Source organism: Spea bombifrons, chromosome 1, assembly GCF_027358695.1.
Source record: "Spea bombifrons isolate aSpeBom1 chromosome 1, aSpeBom1.2.pri, whole genome shotgun sequence".
Classification (NCBI taxonomy): Eukaryota; Metazoa; Chordata; class Amphibia; order Anura; family Pelobatidae; genus Spea; species Spea bombifrons.
The window spans coordinates 139,107,343-139,117,314 of NC_071087.1; the positions used below are offsets into that span (position 1 = coordinate 139,107,343).

At 43.0% G+C, this 9,972-nt stretch overlaps 1 long non-coding RNA gene across 1 annotated transcript; it reads right to left on the reverse strand.

The window, feature by feature from the left end:
- Positions 1 to 8,442: 8,442 nt before the first annotated feature.
- LOC128504733 (uncharacterized) lies at positions 8,443 to 8,993 on the reverse strand. The gene is made up of 2 exons (XR_008355485.1): positions 8,671 to 8,993; positions 8,443 to 8,631 (listed from the first exon to the last, which is right to left on the reverse strand). It is a non-coding gene; the product is annotated as an uncharacterized LOC128504733 (long non-coding RNA).
- Between the last annotated feature and the right edge of the window lie 979 nt (positions 8,994 to 9,972).

Genomic DNA, 9,972 nt, shown 5'->3' on the forward strand with positions numbered 1-9,972 from the left:
CTTAATCTACAGTTCAGTGTCTATAATATTAAAATGTGCATAAAACTACAAGATGTTTGCTATTTTGCATTTCTTTCTCAAAACATGGAAATGAAATATACAATTAAAATATGTTATATGTGATTACAGCCAAGCTGCTTCTCATTGTAGATGTTTGCTTATTTTTCTGGATTTTAATGTTTCAGCACATCTGTTACTTATTTTCACCCAGTGCACTTGTTTTTTTTTTTTTTACTTTTTACAGTTTTTGGTATTGTGCAGAACTGACTTTTGTGCATGCTATGTTTCTACAAAGCTTGGTCAATGTTTACTTCAAATTTTCTTATTGGCATTGTTTGCAGAACACAAAAACACAAATTACCAACAGCAAAGATAAAACGTAGTATTATCGCCTATAATTTATATTTTCTATATGTACAGTTTTCATGAACATTGATTATTTATTATTATACTGCCTGGCAATTTGTTTATTTTATTCTTAGCATAAAGTAGAAGCTAATGCAAAATAAAGACATGCCTGATCTCATAACAATTACTTCATAGTAGCAGGAGAGTCCCATGATGACCTGCTACTCACTCCTTTGTCCTGCTGTCCTTCACTTTCTAGTTGGCCAATTCTAGAAAGTCACGTGTACACGTTAGAGGAGGGGTGTCACTGATCACTCCAAATCTATTGCCAGACCCTTTTGACTTTTTTCCTGGTGGGAACTGGCTATATAAATGCTAAACTCAGTTTAGTCTCCTGATTTGGCTTATTCTGATGCTCCAGATTCATGGTACCAGAGCTGGCTTGGCCCTTTGCTCTCATCTCAGTCTCCTGATATGGTTTATCCTGATGTTCCAGATTCAGTAGTATCATACCTTATAGTTTTATTGGAAATTAATTTTGTATATTGTGTTTCCATTTCTCAATACAAAGATATTTGTGTAGCATATTTCCCACATTGTTCTCATGGTGGTTCCAGCCCAGATCTAAGAAATCTTTCTGTTATGGTGGGATGGATGGATCAGGATGGGGAGGAACTTGTCCAGGCAGCACTAGTGTTGAGGACCCCCCTTGTTAATCCAGTAGGCCCCACTGTGGATGTCTTCAGCAGTTTTTAGTATGAAATATCTGGATACATTGAGCTGGGAGAATCCATGGGTGGTCTCAGTGATGGCGTCTCAGTTTCTCAGGAAAGGGTAATTAACAGGTGGGTTTTCTCCATGGGCTGCACTCCCCTGGCCTAGATATAAAACCTCTCCCACCGGCCCAAGTGTGTTGCTCAAATGTTCTGCTACCTGCATGCTACCTGTGTTGTTACTGACCCTGACCTGATGGCTACTACTCTGATTTGTTGTTTTAGGTTATTATGTATTATTTTGATGGACCTCAACCTGTTTCTGACTAACATCCTATGGATTTGTTGTTCATGTGTGATTCTATGTCAGTTGGCTTCTAGGTTTCACTAACAGACTACTAACATGGTGGTGGCATCAGAAAATATTTTTTTAATTTGATCGTGACCTCTTTTTTAAATAGGTTTGCTAATTGTATTTTGATGTAAATAAAAGAAAAAATGAATTGGTTATTTATTTAAGTAAAGTACATGTCAAATGACATTCTGTATTGACATGTTTCTAAACTTTTTTATTTCAGACATCTAACAGGGCAGGAATGTTTACTAGCCCTGGTGAACATGTGTGTAAAATGACAGTTGACTACAAAGAATGTTTTTTCACAAAAATATTTTTTTAAGGACCGTGAAGAGAAATACACAAAGCAACATCATGGTCTAGGTGCACAATACCCCTTGTAAGGAGAGCAGGGGAGGGCTGGTACCTTCTAGCCCAGGGGAAGTTTACAGCTGAGTAGCCTCCAGGCTCCCCATCAAGTAACATACACACTAACACTAATACACATGCACACCCTCTGTAAAACACACGGACACTAAAACATACACACTCCATCACACCTCACTCTTTCATTCACACCTCACATCTCATTCCTCACACCTTTACCTTGCCTGGAGCCTTTTCTTATAGCTGATTGCACATTGTACAAGTGGCTGCACTGTTACACCAGGCTCAATGTGAACCCACTGTGCTCCTGTCTGAAGAATTGTGGACCACCTCCGGAGAAAGAATTTTGAGATTTTAGTAACATGGCTTTATTGTGTGGAATAGGCACTGTTGCACCATTAAATACCTTACTCATCAACCTCACTCAAATTGGAACCAAACTTGCAAAGCAGCATCAATGACCAGTACGGGACATTATGTATTCATGAATCATAGATGTGTTGATCTATTTAAAAAATAAGACGCATGACCTCTCCATGACATGTACTACTAGGGAAATGTTTTTTTTTTTTTTCCAAGTCTCAGTTTATTGAAAAAGATAGTAAAAAACAGTACAATACAGACACCAGCCATAAAAATATGTAATGCACAATAGACCATACAGTGGTGAGAGCCATGTGACAAGTAATAACACAATCATCAGGCACAGTTGTAGGAACGCCGCGATGAGAGGGCAAGACAGACACATAGCAAAAACCCATACAAGCAAAAACCTCTCAAATGACAGTCGGCTTGTGTGACAGAGGAAAGCATAATCAGGAGAGCCGATGATCCAGCAACTCGGACTAAACCGAGACAGGCAAAGGAACACAAAACAAGGTAACAAAGAAATGGACGTGACGTGAACATGACGAGGAACCACGCCAAATGTAAGTAGAGCTGGAGAGCGAACATATGCACTGCGAAAAAACAAGTCTATGTAACCACAACAGAGTTCCATAAGAACTAGCTATACAGGAGCCGAAGCCTGGGGAGCCCCGGGAAGGCCCGGCAAAATCCTCTGAAAGGCAGGGGATCCGAGGAAGGCCTGCCAGGGCAACCACTTCAAATGATTGGCACAGCCAAAGCCCCTAGAGGACATCACCAGATCCTCCATTTGACAGAGGAAGTTAACGCAGGACAGCCAAGAAGAGATCGGAGGAGTGAGGGATTGTTTCCAGAACCTAGGGACAGTGGCTCTGGCGGCATTAAGTAGCTGAATGACCAGGGAGCGTTTATAAGATCCCAGGCTCGACCGCGTGACGTTGAGGAGGGCCCCCCCAGCAGTAAGACAGAAAGCGGGGTCTACAACCTCCCTGAGTACCGCTTCTATAACATCCCAGAAGGGCCGTATCAGAGGGCAAGCCCACCAGATGTGGAGACAGGAGCCAACGCCCGCGTCGCACCTCCAACATTGCAGGGAAACCTGAGGAAGAAAGTGGTGAAGCTCTGCCGGGACCTTGTACCACCTAGTAAGTAGCTTATAGGACGTTTCCTGCAATTTGGAAGAGGTCGCCCCCTTATGGGTGAGAAGAATTACTTTGGACCAATCCTCATCAGCTAGAGAGAGACCCAGGTCCCTCTCCCACAGTCCGAGGAAATATGGCTTAGCCTGAGACCGGTGCGAAACATATAAATTATACATGGTGGATAAAAGGTGGGCATGACGGTCCCTGTCCGAACAAATAATTTCAAAAGGGGTATGTGGACGCGCCGAATCGTAGACAGGGGAAAGCGGCGACAGAAAATGTTTTAGTTGATGATAGAAAAAAAATTAAGCTAAAAGGCAACGGAGTAGCCTGGGACAGGGAGGAGAGCGGTCGGAGCGTACCATCTAGGAAAAGATGGTGAAGCCGAAGAACCCGAACACCATCAGGCAGCAAGTGACGAATGACACCAGCACCCAAACCTGGGGGGAAAGCCGGGTTGGAGGATATCGGGTACAAGTGACTGGGGGATCCCAGCCAACCCAACCGCGCAAGGTGTGTGCGAAGTACCCGCAACGTGGGAAGTAGAGTCGGATGACCAGGAATCACAGGGCGGCGATGGATGTCCACCAGCCAGGGCACAGCCGAAATATCCACCCCGAAGGAGGATTCCTCGATGTGGACCCACTGCTTAGGGGCGCGAGCCGCCCACTCCACCACCCGACGTGCATGGGAAGCGATCCAATACCCCTCGACATCTGGGAGGCCCAAGCCACCTCGCTCCTTAGGACGAGTCAGGTAGGAGAAGCCAAGTCTGGGGGGACGTTCAGACCACACAAACCTGGTAAACACTCTACGCCACGCCCTCAGATACGACCTAGGGAGATATACCGGGAGGGACTGGACCAGATATAAAAACCTTGGGAGGACGTTCATCTTCAGTACCCCCACCCGACCGAACCACGAAATATGTGGAAAAGACCAGCGCCGAAGGTCATCTATGACCGAGGACAACAGCGGGTCAAAATTTACCTTAACCAGGGCGGACAGGTCGGCAGGTATACGAACCCCAAGGTAGGTCAAATACTCGTCCACCCAATGAAAGGGGAACAATGATTGAATAGACGCCTTCAGGGAAGGGGAAACATGGGAGCCCAGAATCTCAGACTTTTGGATGTTGATCTTGTACTGAGAAACCGTTTGAAACCGCCGAAGCTCGGCCGTGACGTGAGAAAGGGACGACAGCGGGTCAGAGAGCATGCAAAGCATATCGTCCGCGTAAATCGAAAGCTTATACTCGACCCCCGACACCCTGAGGCCAATGATATCGGGGTTCGAGCGGAGAGCATTAGCAAGGGGTTCCAGCATTAAAACAAACAATAAAGGGGACAGAGGGCAGCCCTGCCTCGTACCATTAGCCAACGAGAAGCGCTCAGACAAAATGCCATTTACCCTCACACAGGCCGAGGGCATGGCGTAGAGTGCCCGTACCTGTTGCAAGAAGCGGGAGCCGAGCCCTACTAGGGAAATGTTAATGGGCATTTTAACACTATTGGTGGGTTTAATTATGCAGGATACTTACATTTATATAGATAAGCATGGGCTTTAAGCAAATTATGAAGTTCTTTATCTTGTAGCCTCGCTAATCTTTTTTTTAGAGGCTGTTGTGCATACCAAATACTGTGTACAGGCTTCTGGTAAGACCTATAAATAAAATACAAACAAATGACTATTATACAGTATATCATTTCAGAGTTCTATTATTCTACAATAGCAGAATTTAAAATATACATTTATAACATATGAAAGTTGCTATTATAATAATTTTAAAATCTGGTAAACTGCAGCAATGGCCCCGCTATTTAGACATAATAGGCAGCTGTCTGTTAGTAAGGAATTGCATGCAAAGGGACAGAGGGACCAATTAAAATGCAAGTTTATTTTTTGCTTCAGAGATCAGCTTTTCTTAGATAAATTAGACACTTAAACTAAATCAGAGTTGTTCAACTTATTCACAAATCAATCTCTGTGTATTTTTAATTATTTAATTTGCGCTAATTTGATTTGGTTATAGTTTTGGTTAAACTGTGAGGTCCTTTCTCCTTAAGTTGATTTATTTGTATTGGAGTTGATTCAGATAATATAATTACCCATCTGATGTAAATGATTCTTTCCCCATGTTGACTAACAACTTCAAAATCAACATATTACAGAACTCTAATAGACTTTTGTGTACTTGTGGTTTTACTACAGATATGGCCAAATATGGAAAATAGTTTGAACCTTGAATACCAATAACACTTTTTATACAAGCTCTTACCTCAATCGGTACTTCTGTGGATTAGAACAGCACCTGAGCTTTTGCTTCTATTCTCAAGATAATTATTTAGATCTCTCTATCTGTGTTTTTGAACCTATATAGATATATATATCGATATACACATTTACAATACAAATATTGGATATTAACTAGTTTACAAGAGACCAAGGCTATCACCTTCTCTCCTGGGAGGTAGGTAAAGCCAAGTGGCTCAATCAGCCCCCTCCCGTAACTAACATACACACTAGTACACACATGTACACAATGACAAACACTAACATGATTAACCAATCAAGCTAAAATACACACAAACTAGTACATACATTCATTCTCCTACACTAACACACATTTACACATCCAGACACATGCTAAAACATTCCCTCTAACCCATACTAACAGATACACACTCATGTTTACACATACACATACAGTATGTTACATGTAAAAGTGCATGCTTCAATAAACACAGGGTACCAAGGGAGAGAAAGAAGTATAAGGTGGGAGAAATATGTTAGCTGAAGGCATGATGAGAGAGGGAGTGAGATTTTTTTTAAAATTTAATATGGCAAGCCGGATCGGCTATTAAATGAAAAAAAAAAGTATTAAAGCAGCGCCGGCCGGCGGCATCAGCACCCAGCGGCCGTATGCGATGGCCGCCAAGTGATGGGAGCAGCATGAGGGGTGAAAGCTCCGCCCCCTCGCACTCACCTTTCACCCCTCACGCTGCTCCCACCACTATGTGGCCATCAGACTTCTGGAAATCGAATCTAAACGGCCGCTGAGTGCTGATGCTGCCGGCCGGCGCTACTTTAATACTTTATTTATTTATTTTTAATATGGCAAGCCGATCCGGCATATTAAATAAATAAAAAAAAAGGATTAAAGTAGCTCCGGCCGGTGGCATCAGCACCCAGCGGCCATTTAGATAAGTAGATGGCCGCATACTGATGGGAGCAGCGTGAGGGGTGAAAGGTGAGTGCGAGGGGGCAGAGCCACTTCACTTGACTTGCCCCCCAGGCCTTAGGCTGCCAGCCCTCCCCTGGCTGTTAGCATGTTTGTGTGTGTTCCTGTTTATTGTAAGAGTGTGCAAGTTGTGTGGAGAGCCTAGTGGTTCAAGGGAGAGGAGGGACAAACATAGAGTCTGTATGTTACTGTCATGCCCCTCTCACCCTTACCTGTTCTCCCCAGCTGTCCTCGGTCACTGCAGACCATCCAAAAGCACCGCAATTGCGGAGTTGGCCGAAGCTGGGGTCTGTAGTAGTGGCGTCTACCCGTGATCGCGATAGCTAGGTAGGTCAAAACCTGCAGCACTATAAAAACCCCTCACACTGTGACCACTTTACTCCAGTGTTCCTTAACCCCTTAAGGACCGGGCTCATTTTTCGTTTTCTACCCTGTGGGACCGAGGCTGTTTTGACACTTTTGTGGTGCTTGTGTTCAGGTGTAATTTTCTCCTCACCCATTTAGTGTACCCACATAAGTTATATATTGTTTTTTTCAGGACAAGATGGGCTTTCTCCAGATACCATTATTTTTATCGTATCATCTTATTTACTATAAAAAAAAAATAAAAAAAACATGGTGAAAAATTGAAAAAAAAGACATTTTATGACTTTTATTTGAAAAATCTTTTACTCACCTAAAAAAGCAAGTAAAAAAACTAGCTAAATAGATTCTACTACTTGTCCTGAGTTTAGAGATACCCAATGTTTTTTTTTTTTGTTGCTGTTTTTTGTACGTTATAGGGCAATAAGTACAAGCAGCGTTTTATGATTTCCAAATCTTTTTTAACAAATCTGGTCAGTCTGCCTCCATCTCCTCTTTGGAACATCTTTGAAGCCGGTTAACTCAATTTAACCCATTCAAACCATATATTTTTGAAAACTAGACACCCCAGGGTATTCCAAATGCTGTTATTTTAACCCTTTCCATGCACCAATTATACAACTACACTTTGTCAAACTTTGTAATAGTAATTTTTTTTATTTTTTTTTCCACACAAATTGTACTTTAGTTATAGATATACAGGTTCTGGTATATGTCACTGTCAAACAACACCCCAATGTGTGTTCAGGAACATCTCCTGAGTACAGCGATACCCCACATGCATGGGTTTGTCAGATTGTTTGGCTGGTAAAAGGCTACTTTTGGGGCATGCGTAATTCAGGTGGTCATTTGGTCATTCTGCCTCCATCTCCTCTTTGGAATATCTTTGAAGCCGGTTAACTCAATTTAACCCATTCAAACCATATATTTTGGAAAACTAGACACCCCAGGGTATTCCGAATGCTGTTATTTTAACCCTTTCCATGCACCAATTATAGAACTACACTTTGTCAAACTTTGTAATAGTAATTTTTTTCACACAAATTGTACTTTAGTTATAGATATACAGGTTCTGGTATATGTCACTGTCAAACAACCCCCCAATATGTGTTCAGGAACATCTCCTGAGTGCAGTGATACCCGACATGCATGGGTTTGTTGGGTTGTTTCAGATTTAAAATGCCACATTTGGGAAGTGTGCTTTTTTTCTCCATTTTGGTCAGTCTGTACCTATGCCCTATCTGTGAGCTAGGCCACTCCAATTTACCCCATCAGCCATTTTTTTTATATATTAGACACCCCTTGGGTATTTGAAGTGCTTTTATTTTAACTCTTTGAGATTTTTGAGAAATTTTAGCACTTGCTCAAAATAATAAACTTTATTTTTTTATTTTTTTTATTTTTTGAATACTTTTTTTATATTTTTTTTACACATTTTGCTGGTACTGGATGGTTCATCTAATGACATCACTGCATAATTATTTTTAAATGTTAGCACATTTTTTTTTTTTTTCCATTTTTTATTTTTTTTTATTTTTTTTTTGAATATTTTACTAATCACATAGTGACTAGAAAGCTGGGCTCCATTGACTTGCATGGTTGAATGCAGTACCTGTATTCAACCAGCAAGTGGAGCCAGTTCTCTAGAGGGTCTGGAGACCATCTAGCAAACTTTTTCTTGTTTGTTTTTTTTACAGAGCGGCGGCCATCTTACTTGATGGCGAAGATCACCGGCAGCTGCGGCTGTGACCGCTCTCCGGAGCGGTCACAGCCCACCTAAAGGTAAGTGTTTGGTGTCGCTGGATGCCTCCTGATCGAGGCATTCCAGCGACACCATTTAAGTTTAGGAGGCGATCGTTGATCGCCTCCTAAACGCTTTTAAAACGGGCGTCCGCCGCCATACAATGTATGGCGGCTGTTGACGCCCCGGGGAGGGGCCAGACATGGCCCCCGATGCCGATCTCGGCCTTGCTGAATGCCTCGACATCGAGGCATTGCAGCAAGGCCGTTTAAGCAAAGAAAGTGATCCTTGATCACTTTCTAAGCTTATTTAACTTTTTGACGGTTCAGGACCGTCAAAGGTCATTTAGTGACCTTCTTGTCATGACGGTCCTGAACCGGCAAAGGTCGCGAAGGGGTTAACTTTGGTTCCTGTGTACGTGGACTTCAGCTTCCTGTTCTCCTCTGCTCGCTCTGCTACAGACCCTCTATTGGATTCTCTGTTACTTGACCTTTGGCTTTCCTATCGGACTACCCCATTTGCCTGTTAACTGACCCTTGCCTGGACTACTGTTTATTCTGATCGCCGCCTGCACCTGACCTATTGACCTGTTTACTGACACTGCTTTGGACTATCCACTGCTCTTACTCTCCCAGCCCAATCCTGACAGTTACTTTGTAGATACAGTTATAAAGTGCCTTTATAACCTATTGTCACGCTCTACCCAGGCGGTGGAGCTGCATATCTGTCTTGCTTCAGTTCCTCTGTTTTGCTTCAATCCATTCCTGGGTTTTGTTATGCTCTGTTCTGATCTTCTTCTCCTTGCTTCTAGTTCTGCTCTTTGCTTCAGCTCTGTTTCCTTTATAAGGTGTGCCCCATGTTAGTCTCAGCCTACAGTCTAAAGGTATGCCTCATTACTATGTGTTTAGATCTCATGGTTTGTTTAGTACCTCAGGGTTTAGCGTTAGGACCCACCGTCATTGGAGTACTTTGGCGTAGTGGTGGGCTAAGCATACTATGGCCATAAGATGTGACGGAATCTCCAATTGTTTTCTTGTAGTTCTAGGCTAGTCCTGTTTGGTCCTGTGGTTTCTGTGTATTCTTGTCATGTGTTGCCTGGTCAGTCTTGTCAGCTCTGTGCTTTGTTGTCCTGTCTTAAATCCCCGGCAGAGGGGTGTCCTGTGTTGAATCCCTGGCAGAGGGGTGTGCTGTCTTGAATCTCCGGTAGAGGGGTGTCCTGTCTTGAATCCCCGGTAGAGGGGTGTGCTGTCTTGAATCCTCGGTAGAGGGGTGTGCTGTCTTGAATCCCTGGTAGAGGGGTGTCCTGTCTTTAATCCCCGGTAGAGGGGTGTGCTGTC